A 12,847-nucleotide genomic window follows, 5' to 3' on the forward strand; every position below is an offset into this window, starting at 1 on the left:
TCTTACAATTGATGTTGGCATTAGCGGTTGCCAAGAAAGGATAGCCAAGGATAACGGGAATTTGGCTCTTAGGATTGGGGACCGGTTCTGTGTCAATGACAACGAAATCAACGGGAAAGAAGAATTTGTCAATCTTTATCAAAACATCCTCAATTATACCCCTAGGCTTCTTAATGGATCGGTAGGCAAGTTGTAAAACTACCGACATCGGTTTCAATTCACCTAGGCCCAATTTGACATAAACCGGGTATGGAAGAAGGTTAACACTTGCTCCTAAGTCAAGAAGCGCCCGATTAATGATATGATCACCAATAATGCATAAAGTGGTAGGTGAACCGGGGTCCTTAAACTTTGGTAAAGTGTTATGCTGTAAAATTGAACTTACTTGCTCAGTCAAAACCACTTTTCTTGGTGTTTGGCTCTTGTTCTTCCGCTTTTGGGTGCACAAGTCTTTCAAGAATTTGGCATAAGCCAGAATTTGCTTGATTGCATCCAAAATTGGAAGATTGACTTTCACTTGCCTAAACATTTCCATGATTTCATTAGTTTTTGCCTTTTGCTTGTCTTTTGAAATGGATCCTTTTAAGGCGTCCGGAAATGGAACTTTTGGTTAAAACACTTTTTCAGAATTTCCTTTTGAAGTCTCTTCAACACAAGAAGTTTTTAAATCATTTTGTTTCAAATCATTTTTCAACAAAACCTTTTCAAATTCATTTTTTTGCAAATCTTTCTTCAAATCATTTTCAAAATCATTCTTCAAATCACATTTTGAAATTTTCTTATTCACAAGATCATGTATATGCAATGAAGGAGGAATGGGATGTGAAACGGGACGGGTGACAACTTGAGGTTACACCGGTTCACTCTCTTCATTGGACATTGCAACTTGATTGTCCACAATCCTACCACTCCGCAAGGTAGTCACCGCATTAACATGTTCAATGGTGTGGCCTTCCGATATGGAATGGGTTTCCACAGCAAATTATTGCTTAGGTGGGACATTAATAGGCATCTTTCCTTTCTCTCTTGCATTAAGAGTGCTTGCTATTTGCCCTACTTGGGTTTCTAGCTTCGCAATAGATTGAGAGTGAGAATGAAGCAATTATGTGTTTGCCTCAAGAGTGCCCAAAGCATTCAAAACTTTTTCTTCAAAGGCGGGACTTCTAGTATTTCCTTAGGAATAAGACTGGTTGGGAAACTGAGAATTAGCAAATTGATTCCCTTGTGATTGATAAGGTCTATAACCTTGGGATCCTTGGTTTTTAAATGGAGGTGGAATGTATTTCCCTTGAAAACTACCTTGAGAAGGGTTTGAGCCCTCTCCTTGGTTTTTCTAAGAGAAATTCGGATGATTTCTCCAACTTGGATTATAATGAGTACCATAAGGATTGTTCCCTTGGTTCACAAAAGCTGCATTGACTTGTTCATTAGATTCATTTTGCACTTGTCCGTGAGGACAATGAGAAGTAGACTGAAGAACACTAGAACAAGTCATACATGCTTCATTTGATACACGATGAGAATGGTTAGGGAAAGAAGATACTTGGTTCGCCGAATTTTGGTTAATCAATAATTGATCAAACCTTTGAGATAAGGACTTCATTTCGGCGGTTATTTAATTTGAGTGGTCGACTTGATGTAAGCCAACACTCTTCCTACCTTGTGAATTTCTACCATTCTTGGATGATAATGTTCTATGCAAAGAATTTTCACTAATGCTCTCATAAAGACGCCACACGTCATCCTCATGCCTATCAATATATGAGCCACCCATGGAAGCATCAACTATGCCTTTGTAATTGTCCGATAAACTCTCAAAGAAATATTGAACTAATTGCCATTTGGGCATGTCATGATGTGGACACTTCCTAAGAAATTCATTGTATCGTTCCCATGCCTCATGAAACGTTTCTCCATCCCCATGTGAAAATTCTCGAATTGAGGTTCTCATGGCATTGGTCTTAAAATCCGGATAGTATTTCTTCAAGAACTTTTGTTGCATTTTTGCCCAAGAAGTGATCAAAAAAGGCCGAAAATTGTTAAACCAATACTTTGCCTTGTCTTTTAAGGTGAATGGAAAAAGTTTGAGTCTTAAAACCTCTTCCGGCATGTCCGTATATTTTACGGTGGAACATACTTCAAGAAACTCATCTAAATGCTTGTAAGGTTCTTCACTTGGAAGTCCATGATAGTTAGAAAGCATTTGAATGGTTTGTGGCTTAATTTCATAATGATGGGCTCTAAATGGTGGTAATTGGATGCATGTGGGTGCATTATATTCATTAAGCACATAGTGATTTCTTAAAGCAAGTGGAGGATTAGCAATTTGAGGTGCAACGTGGGCACCTTGATTTTGATTTCCTTAAATAATGGGAGGTTGTGGAGCATACATTAGCCTTGGCATTCCAAATGAAACTTGGCCTTGTTGTTGTTGTTGTGGTTGGTGAATGAATGGCCTAGGTATGCCTAATGGTGCTTGAATGTTCTCATGATGCACATTTGGATGAAGGATACCTTGTTGGTCTATGTGACCAAAGTCCTCTACATTCGCTTCATTATGGACTTCCATTGATATAATGGATCGGGTAGAACTGGAACTTCCTCTTCCTCTAGGATTTCTAACTACAGATTCAAGATGCAAATCAAGAGGGACAAGAGTTGGTCTTAGTGATCTACGACCATGCATGCACAATGTAAAAACACATAAATACAATGAATGAACAAACACTTCAACTTCACAACAATTTCAATGAAACTTCCTCCACAAACACTTAACCCATACTCCTATGCTTTAACAGCAATGATGTAAAGAACAATTAAGATTGCCTCCACGCGGGCTCGCGATTTAACTAAGGGATTGAGTAAGAAAAAGCTCACAAAGGTCCTTTAGCACTTTAACTCCAAATTTAAAGCTTAGCTTAGCAATTTTTTTAAATTTTTAGCATTTTTCCTTACTTGCTTAGCTCCTTTGCTTGGATGCTCCTTTGCTTGGCTCCTAGCTCAATGCTCCTTGTCAAAGATGAACAAACACAATAAGTAATCAAAAGAAAAATAAAAACAAAGTAAAGACACGATCAAAAGAGTACTAATTCCTAATGAATTCCATAAATACGGCATTGCCTAATCCCCAGCAACGGCACCAAAAACTGATGGGTGTGTGTCGCCGCACCATAAGCTTAAGAGTGTGCAATTAAGGCGAGGGCCAAGTTTTACATTTATAAAAGCCACTACTACCTTCACTAAAAATATAGTTAGAGTGAGTAGGGATCGTCCCAAGGGATTGGAGTCGTTCTTGGTTGTGGAATCGCTATTAAGGTTAGTAGGTCGAGTGATCAAACAAATGGTTGGTTGGTTGATTAAACTAAATAGCAAATTAAACTAAATAATTGAATGCAATAAAGAGTAAGTAAGATAGAGAGATCTTGGGGTTTAGAGATCACCACCAAGCAATGCTTTTCTACACCCTTAACTAGTGACTAATGAGGGAAATGTGTGTTGCAATATTGATGTGTGTGTGTGTGTTTGGTTGATTCAATTAGCAAGGGTGACCATTAAGCATACATTGTCTAATCAACATGTGAAAAGCACAATATATCTAGCAATTAAGTATATATTATCTAAATAGCATGTGAAAAGCACAACATATCTAGCAAGTCATTAATCCTTTCATTAAGCTCACAAGCCAAATACACCACAAGGTTAGAGACATATGCTACTTGCATTCAAAAGTATACAACATCAAACAACAAACATGGATTATCCTCCCATCTAACAACTATGCTACCACTACACTACAATTAAGCTAATGACATGAAATTAAACTAATTAAGCTAAGGGAGAGGCACAATCCATCAAGAAATGAGCATGGACCATCTAGAAAATCACAAGAGCATTCTTTTAAGCACAATGTTTTGACAATCTCTAGATCTATAGCAGTAATACATATAGACACGCATCAATAACACAAGAAATAGAGACAAACACATAAACATCTATTCTAGCATACATAGACAAATGGATAGAATGAAATGATCAATTGAAAGTATTAAACCACATAAATCATTGAATAAACAAGATCTATATATATATAAGTACCAAAACATGTATTACAACACTAATCCCTCAATAATACACAAAATTAAGATGTAGAAAGCATGCTTGGGGCTAACTCTAACCCCAAGAGGATGTCTAGCCACTCATGGTAGTGCTTCTCCAACACTCAAGGGCTAGCTCCATGGTAGAGATTTTCTCCTTGGATAATAAAGAGTCTCCAATGATGTCTCTAGCCTCCTCCTCCTCTAAGTTTGCTCTCCAATAGATGATATGATATTATATAATGTGATATTAGCTCCCCTTTTGGAAAAAGCAATCCTTATCCTTATATAGGTAGGTCAAATGACACCCAAAATGAGCTGGGGTCATGCACACAATATTTCCTAATGATTGGATAAAGGACAACTTTTAATGAGCTGGAAATTTAACTTTTTCGCACTGGAGGAAGTTCGATCGATTGAACCTTGGACTTGGATCGATCGAACATGGCTGAGATCCATCGAACTTAGGCTGGATCGATCTTCATTGGTGGCGCTTTTTGGATAAAACAAATCTGAGATATTTTGAAGATATTTTTGGGAAAAGGACAAAAGTGGTTGGTAGGGTGGTACAACTAGATAAGATCAATCATTTAGATAAGGACAAAACAGTTCGATCGATCGAAGAATGATGTTGGATCGATCGAACTTTTGAGATCTATGAAAATGTCATTATGGCTCTGATCCATCTTGAAGTGCTGAGATCGATCATGTTGGATCGATCGAACTTTGATCTGAGATTGATCGAAGATGTTGATTTCCACCTTTTTCTTTCTTTTACTTCCACTTGGTTCCTTTCTTTGATTTATCCCAGAATTGCTTCATTTCTGCTCTTATTTGGTTGAGTTAGCTTATTTTCGGGATAAGTGCCTGAAAATAGAAATAATACGAAATCAATCTAAAACGATAAAGTAAGATAAATAAAGGTACTAGAATGTTTAAGCTTAAGGAGTTTAAATACGCACTTTTCAGCACTCATCACTCATAAATGGGAACGCCCAGGGAAGTAACCACAGCCCCAATTACGAGCGCTCGTCCCCCCATGGACGAGTGGTGTGCTATTTCTCAAGGTCGTATTAACACCCAAAGTTGTAATGAAAGTGTAGCCAAGTTTAAATTTATAAAGTGCCACTACTAACTCTAACTACTAATATAGTTAGGGTGAATAGGGATTGTCCCGAGGGATTAGGGGCTATGTTAATATGGAAACAAAGTTAGATTAATAGGTCGAGTAATCAAAAGATTATTTGTTTGGTTAATTAAACTACAATGTAAATGAATTTAATACTAAGCAATTAAAGTAAATAAAAGGGTAGAGAATAATAGAAAGAGGCATTGGGATCTAGAGGTCACCACTAAACATCACCATTCTAGACACTCAATGTATAATGAATAAGGGGAAACATGTGTTGCAATATAATGAGGTGTGATTGATTGAATCAATAAGCACGGATTGACTAATTAAGTATACATTGTCTAAACAACCTAATGAATAGCACAATATATCAAACTAAGCCATTATTCCTTCCTCTAAGCTCACAATCAACACACTAACAGGATAGAGAATTGTACTACTTGCATTCATAAGTATGGAACATCAAACAACAAGCATAGATTGTCCTCACATCTAAGAAAGTAAAGCAACTACACTACTTCTAAGCTAAGGACATGAAAATTAACTAATTAAACTAAGGTAAAGAAGCACAATCCATTAAGAAATGAGTATGAACCATCAAACAAACCACAAGAGTATTCTATTTAAGCACTATGCCTTGACAATCTCTAGATTCATAGCATCAATACACAAAGACATGCATCAATATCACAAACTAAGAGATAAACACATGAACATCTACTCTAGCATACATAGACATATGGATAGAATGAAATGATCAATTGGAAGTATTAATCAACACAAATCATTGTAAGAACAAGATTCATATATAAATCAAATGTCATGACAACATTACAACACAAATCCCCTCAAAATACAAAGTATTAAGGTCTAGAATGCATGCATAAGGCTAACTCTAGCCCCAAGAAGATGTTTAGCAACTCATTGATGTAGTCATCCACGCTCAAAGGCCATCTCCATGGTAGAAATGTTCTTCTTCTTGATGAAAACCCTAGAAGAATGGAAGAACTCCCAAAATAGTGTATGTCTCTCTAAGCTCTAGCCTCCTCTCCAAGATATGTGATATGAGATGTATTGAGGTATGAAGATATATGGAGATATCATGTAAAAATGGCTCAAAATCCTTATATAGGAAGCTCAAGTGGGACACCCAATGGTTAGGTCTTATGCACTAGGGTCCCTTCAATGATTTCACCACGAGCCATCTTTTAATGAGTTGGACTCTGTTTTAATTCGGACTTGAGGAGGTTCGATCGATTGAGTTCAGATAAGATCAATCGAACTGTTGCCAAATCCATTGAATTTAGGCCAGATCGATCAATCCTTGGCAGTACCTTTTTGGAATACAACAAATCTCTGAGATATTTTAGGAAAAAGACAAAAGTAATAGGTGAGGATAAGATCAAGGAAGTTTGATCGATCTGAAGAAAGTTGGATCGATCAAAGATGGAAATTCTTTGAGGATAAGGACAAGGGGTCTGATCCATCTTGGTGAGGTGAGATTGACTAATGTGAGATCGATCAAAAATATTCTTGATTGATCGAAGTTTGCTGATTTCCACCACTTTGCTCCATTCTTCCATTCAGCTTGAGATTACTTCTTTTATGCTCTAATTTGGCTAAATTGACTTATTTTGGGGATAAACACCTAAAAAGGGCAATAACATGAAATTAGTCTAAAACGAAAAAGTAAGATAGATAAAGGTTCTAGAATACTCAAGCTTATGGGGTTTAAATGCGCACTTTTCAGCACTCATCAACGAATGTTCGTCCACTGACAAGCTTAGTAGAATTCTGAACATTAAATGCAATTTTGAGGACTTTCTGGGCCTTTTTGAAAAAAAAAAAAAAACAAAGAAGAAACCCCTCCCAAAATCATGTTTTCTAGCCAACCATGCCAAAAGAAAACTTTATTTTTCATGTAAAAACCCCAAAATGCCCCTTGCATAGTTTTTGACATGAATAGTGTAAAATGAGCCCATAGGAGGCTTAAATCACCAAGGAAAAGGTTTTGCCCAGAAACGATCATGCACGTGGACATAACTTACCTATTAGGACGTGCTACAAAAATCCACGGCTTAAAAATACCACCAATGCAAAATTTGACCTATCCAAACCCTATTGCGGGAAAAATGCCCTACAAAGGCAAAAATTGTCAGAATCGTACCTAAACGCAATCAAAAGACCATTTGACCCATGACCACACTTCATGCATATAAAATGAGTCCTTGTGGAGGTACTCGTGCACACTTTGCACCACCCGATTTGGAAATGAACCCTTAAAGGCTTGAATTTTTCAATTTTAACCCAAAAATGCAATATATGAAACCAAATTGTAAAACCTAAAACAAAATGGTGTTTGGCCCTTGGCCACACCTCATATGTGGTAAATGAATGCCAAATAATGAATTTCACACACAATGCACACTCCGGTGCAAAAATGACATATTAAACCCTTATTTTTCATATTATTCTCATTGAAGGTAAAATTTAACATTTTTCAATATACATTGATTTCAATTAAAGTTTGGCCCTTGGCCACATATCATATGCATAAAATGAATGTCAAAAAGTGTGCTTAGTGTCACGCCCCGCCTATGGAGGTTGTGCCATGCAGGCGACACGCAGATGCTGAGGAGGACGATGCATGGCAACTGCATGGCGAGTGGAGTTTCTAGAGTCTTCTGGAGTTGTCTAGAGTTGTGTGGAAGATTCTAGATATGTATAGTATATTCTAGAGTTCTCCAGTATTGTGTGGAGTAGTATGGAGAGTTCTAGAATATTGTAGACACTTGTAGATAAGTATGAAAGTGTGAAGAAGGTGGGAGAAAATTCTAGAGAATCGATCTCTACCGTTGGTTAGAATACATCCTAGCCATCCATTAGGGATGGGGATGCCTATAAATAGAGGTAGGACTTCATTTTCTAGGCAATAAGTCCTAGAAGTGAGCTTGAGAGCCTTGTAGAGAGTTTGAGAGCTAGTCTTGTACCAAGCATTCTTTGAAGTAATAGAAGTGTTCTTTCCTTGCCAACTTAAGTGCCTTAGTGTGTGTGAGTGTACAAGCCAAGTGAGAAGAGGGCGAGGGCCACTACAACACTAGTAAGCGCATGAGGGGAGTGTGTTGGCTAAGGTGTGCGCGGGAGTTAGGCTGACCAAGTACTTACGAGAGTAGAAGCAATGTCTTGGTGCCGCACGGGAGTAGCTAGAGTGGTGCTGAAACTCTAAGCCCGTGATAGTTGGTATCAGAGCAGGTTCGTTAAGGGAGCTTTGTTGGAGTAGACAAAGCTAGCAAAGGAGACCACCAAGTCCACGTCTTGGAGCAGAGCTTGGAGGAGAAACTTGCCACACACTTAGTCTACATGGAGACTAAGTTTAACAGGCTCGAGAGAAGGGTAGCGGAGCTCTACGAGCTGATTGATGGCATTACCATCAAGGCACAAGAAAAGGAAAGGGACTTGTATGATCGGGTAGACGACTTGCGCGTGGAGATTGCCGAGTGCAAGAAGGAGTTCTCCCAGGCACGCGAGGTCGTAGTGAAGCCAAGGAAGAAGAAGGCGCCGGAGCCCAAGGAGTACGATGGGGCAAGGAATGCGTGCCAAATTGACAACTTCTTCTGGCACATGGAGAGGTACTTCGAGTGCATGGAGATCGAGGATGATGAGGAGAAGGTGCAGACAAGCACCATGTACCTCACGGACACTACCGCTCTATGGTGGAGGTAGCGCTTTACCGGTAGAGGCGCAAGAGCGGTTGACACATAGGAGGAGTTCAAGAGGCAGTTCTACCCTAAGTGTGTCAAGGACCTCGCCATGATCAACCTAAGGTGCCTGAAGCAGAAGGGCAGCATAAGGGAGTATGTGAAGGAGTACTCCAACTAGATGTTGGAGATCCCAGAGATGCCAGAGCGGCAACGCGTGTGCTTGTTCATAGATGGGTTGTAGTCTTAGGTGGCCACGGAGCTTAGGAAGAGGGAGCCTAGAGACTTGGCATCCACAATGGCTATAGCGGAGCGCCTTGAAGACTTTAGGCGCGATGATAAGAGGGTCACGTCTCCCAGAAGGGACCACGGTAAAGGTGGCAGAGACCGACGCTTCAAGAAAGGGGGATCGCCTAAGTCTAGTGATGATGAGCACAGCGATGAGGAGAGATGCCCACGCCATGATAAGGGCAAATACCATGGAGAGAGGTCCAAGGCTAGTGGCAAAGGGGAGCACCGCGATAAGGGCAAGTGGGAGCCGAAGTGCTACTTGTGCGAAAGGCCGCATATATTGCGACACTGCCCCAACAAGAAGACCATAAGCGCCCTTGTGAAGGGCAAGGGCAAGGTGGACGATGCGGGCAGCGATGAAGATAGGTGCATGGAGGCTATGCAGATGCTGAGTAGCATAACACATGACACCAAGAAGAAGGGCAAGGCGAAGAAGGTAGCTAGAGTGCGCTATGTGGATACGCAGGTTGATGACAAAGCCGTGCAAGCATTGGTGGACACGGGCGCCACACACAACTTCATTACCCTGAAGGAGGCGCAGCGACTTGGCTTGGAGATGCACAAGACGGAGGGCTGGATCAAAGCCATTAACTCCGAGGAGGCACGCGTGAGTAGAGTGTACAAGGAGGTAGAGCTATGCATGCAAGGGTGGAATAGTAAGGCCGACTTCCAGGTTACAGAGATGGATGACCACGACATGGTGCTGGGGCTGGAATTCATGGACAGGAATAATGCCGCGCCACTACCATGCCTTGGTGGGCTGATGCTACTTGGAGGTGAAGAAGGCAAGGCCGCATGCATGGTGCCGCTCGTGGGCAGGAAGGAGAGTCCAGAGGTGGTAGTGAACACGATGGAGCTCGTGAGGACCTCACATCTCTTGAAGGGCGCTCGTACATTTGGGCCAAGGACATATGCGTAAGTGTTGATGACCTGCGAGAGGCTGGGTCAGCTGAAGAAACCGTGACGAGGGCATCACGGAAATGGGTGGGAGAGAATGTCACGCCCCGCCTATGGAGGTTGTGCCACGCAGTCGACATGCAGATGCTGAGGAGGACGCTGCATGGCAACTACATGGCGAGTGGAGTTTCTAGAGTCTTCCGGAGTTGTCTAGAGTTGTGTGGAAGATTCTAGATATGTGTAGTATATTCTATACTTCTCCAGAATTGTGTAGAGTAGTATAGAGAGTTCTAGAATATTGTAGACACTTGTAGATAAGTATGGAAGTGTGAAGAAGGTGGGAGAAGATTCTAGAGAATCGATCTCCACCGTTAGTTAGAATGCATCCTAGCCATCCATTAGGGATGGGGATGCCTATAAATAGAGGTAGGACTTCATTTTGTAGGCAACAAGTCCTAGAAGTAAGCTTGAGAGCTTTGTAAAGAGTTTGAGAGCTAGTCTTGTACAAAGCATTCTTTGAAGTAATAGAAGTGTTCTTTCCTTGCCAACTTAAGTGCCTTAGTGTGTGTGAGTGTGCAAGCCAAGTGAGAAGAGGGCGAGGGCCACTACAACACTAGTTAGTAAGCGCACGAGGGGAGTGTGTCGGCTAAGGTGTGCACGGGAGTTAGGCTGACCAAGTACTTGCGAGAGTAGAAGCAACGTCTTGGTGCCGCACGGGAGTAGCTAAAGTGGTGCTGAAACTCTAAGCCCGTGACATTAGGCACACATTACAAGTCTAAGGCAAAAAATGACATTTTGACCTAACTATGCATTATAACTTTAAAAGTGAAAATCAAACATGCTAACACTTGCATGTGAACAAGAAAGCACTTAAAAGAACTTCAATCCATTGAAACGACCTAGGGATGTTGTACATCCCAAACCAGGGCATCCGTACCTAAAAACAATCCGATAACTTTGGGGTGAGTAAACAAGTTACTCGTAGGGAATGAGCATGCATCAACCTAACTTTTCCAAGGTTATTACATTAACATGAAGCAATTCAAAAGGATTATGCTACCTAACATCTATGTCATAAGTGGGACTCATGGATCATCCTAAGCTACATTAAAGCATTTCTAGCATAAACTACAATATTTATGCAATTAAACAATATAGAAGCATACTATACAACGAAACAAGATATAGATTATCAAAGTTATCAACTTGAAATCTGAAATGAGAAATCAACTAAAATAGTTCATGCCACCTAACGTCTACATTCCAAATAAGTCTAAGGAATCATCCTAGGCTATATTAGAACAATAAAACACAAATCACAATATCGATGCAATTTAACCAACATTGGAACTTCCAATACAATGCATAAAGCATGATTCCTCAAAGTTAACATCTTGAAACTTAAAATGGGAAATCAAATAAGGAACAACAAGTTACAACATCATTTAGTTATTAACTTGAAATAAAGTGCGAAATCAAAAAGGTGGATACTCAGACATCACGCCGGATCAAACCGACAACGTGGTTACTTTAGGGTTATAAGCCCACGGGTAACCTCCCTATATGCACACTAGACTATAGGGAGACAATCCCCCGTACCAGAACTATGCCCTAGCCGTTGTCATACAACGATGTCCCAAGTTTCCAAAATCAACAAATTGTGCAACAACGTATATATCAACATGTATTTACAAGATAATCAACTATCTACCATACACAACCGAATTTGGAAATACATACAATACATGTTTTAAGTCCACAACTACTATGGTATGATAAATGTCGAATCTTCAGAGTCTGATTCATTACACGCTATAATAATATCACTCAATATTGAAAACGTAAACTCATGAATCCAATACAAGTCTAAAATCATTATTTAAACGTACAATAGAAATGAAAATTAATTAAATAAACTAATTAATTTCTCTAGGTTTCAAATCTCAACCAAATAATCCCTAATTAATATATGTTAAATGACATAGCATGGTCATTACATATATCAAATCAAAAGTGTAAAATGAGCAAGATATCATCGTGTAGAATTTATTTAATTTAAATTAATTAAATCTCTAGATGAATGTGGCGTCCCAAATTAATATATAATGGTGTTGTGCCATCCCCAATCCAAAGTTTGTGCACCAAAAGATAGTGGTGTAGGGCTATGATGAATGTGGCCAAGTTTTACATTTAGAAATTGCCACTACTACCTTTCACTAAAAATATAGTTAGGGCGAGTAGGGATCGTCCCAAGGCATTGGTAGGTCGTATTAGGTTGTGGAATCGAGATTAGGGTTAGTAGGTCGAGTGATCAAAAGATTGGTTGGTGGTTGAATTACACTAAGATGCAATTTAAACTAAAGTAGGCAATGAAATGTAATATAGAGAAAATAAGAGAGAAATCTTGGAGTTTAGAGATCACCACTAGGCATAGCTTTTCTACATCCTTAATGAATGATTAATAAGGGGGAAAACATGTATTGCAACATAGTGTGTGTGTGGTTGTTTCAACAAGTATGGATGACAAATTAAGCATATATTGTCTAAACAACATGGTGGATAGCACAATATATCAAACTAAGCCATTAAGCCTTTCGTTAAGCTCATAATCCAAACACATCACAAGGTTAGAGATATATGCTACTTGCTTTCATAAGTATGGAACATCAAAAAACAAGCATGGATTGTCCTCCCATTTAACATCTAAACTACAACTACACTACAATTAAGCTAAT

At 39.6% G+C, this 12,847-nt stretch overlaps 1 pseudogene; it reads left to right on the top strand.

Annotated features, from left to right (window-relative positions):
- The first annotated feature begins 1,847 nt into the window (after positions 1-1,847).
- Positions 1,848-1,946, top strand: LOC132310811 (small nucleolar RNA R71; annotated as a pseudogene).
- The last annotated feature ends 10,901 nt before the right edge of the window (positions 1,947-12,847 follow it).

Source organism: Cornus florida, unplaced genomic scaffold (genome assembly GCF_030987335.1).
Source record: "Cornus florida cultivar Cherokee Brave unplaced genomic scaffold, ASM3098733v1 CherokeeBrave_3.0.0_Hap2_Chr05, whole genome shotgun sequence".
In the NCBI taxonomy this organism is placed as follows: domain Eukaryota; kingdom Viridiplantae; phylum Streptophyta; class Magnoliopsida; order Cornales; family Cornaceae; genus Cornus; species Cornus florida.